The sequence below is a fragment of the Penaeus monodon genome, chromosome 15 (genome assembly GCF_015228065.2).
Source record: "Penaeus monodon isolate SGIC_2016 chromosome 15, NSTDA_Pmon_1, whole genome shotgun sequence".
NCBI lineage: Eukaryota > Metazoa > Arthropoda > Malacostraca > Decapoda > Penaeidae > Penaeus > Penaeus monodon.
In genome coordinates, this window is record NC_051400.1 from 26,389,499 (window position 1) to 26,389,826 (window position 328).

Consider the following 328-nt stretch of genomic DNA (forward strand, 5'->3'; position numbering starts at 1 on the left):
ATCTTGTCCTAATCGTTAAGTTTTTTGGGTATATCAAACTTCAAAAAATGTGTTTCACTAAACAAATACATTAGGAAAACGGGATTAATTAGCCGAAAGGACAACTAAAAGACTACACAGACAAACAAGGCTAACTTGCAGCACCACATGAACATACAATATATCATCATGCCCTGTATCTTAAATTAAATAATATAACCAATTACGTATCGGAAAAATAGATTAGGGAATAATGATATGAAAACGTATCTTTCATGTGGGACATAAAGAGGTGTGAAAATTGTGCGAAAGACGATGATTGAAGAATATTGCAACAAGTAAAGAACTG

The 328-nt window shown here is 32.3% G+C and overlaps 1 long non-coding RNA gene across 1 annotated transcript in view; it reads right to left on the minus strand.

Moving 5' to 3' along the window:
- The window catches only part of LOC119581868, an 11,236-nt gene that overhangs the window by 10,229 nt on the left and 679 nt on the right, over window positions 1–328 (minus strand). The window lies entirely within an intron of this gene.